This window comes from Capsicum annuum, chromosome 7 (genome assembly GCF_002878395.1).
Source record: "Capsicum annuum cultivar UCD-10X-F1 chromosome 7, UCD10Xv1.1, whole genome shotgun sequence".
NCBI lineage: Eukaryota > Viridiplantae > Streptophyta > Magnoliopsida > Solanales > Solanaceae > Capsicum > Capsicum annuum.
Genome location: NC_061117.1, coordinates 101,924,077 through 101,924,418, shown reverse-complemented (window position 1 = coordinate 101,924,418; position 342 = coordinate 101,924,077).

Below are 342 nucleotides of genomic sequence, written 5' to 3'. Positions count from 1 at the left end.
GCTTAATTATTAAATAAAAATATTTTTATATTTAGCTAAAAATATTTGAAAATTTATTTTTTAAAAAAATATAATTTGACTCTCAAAATATTAATGATACTAAATAATAAAAAATGAGAGTGATTCTTTTTCACATTTTTTGATGATGAATTTTTTTAACAAAAAATGAGATTATCAATATTTTATGAAATTTAGAACAAAATAAGTAATTTAACAAGAAATATTAGAGATTCATACACATTTAAGAAATATTTTATTTATGAATATATTATACGTTAAATTTATTTGAATAATTATTATGTTTATTTATATATTTTAATTTCTCTAAAAAAATAATAAAAA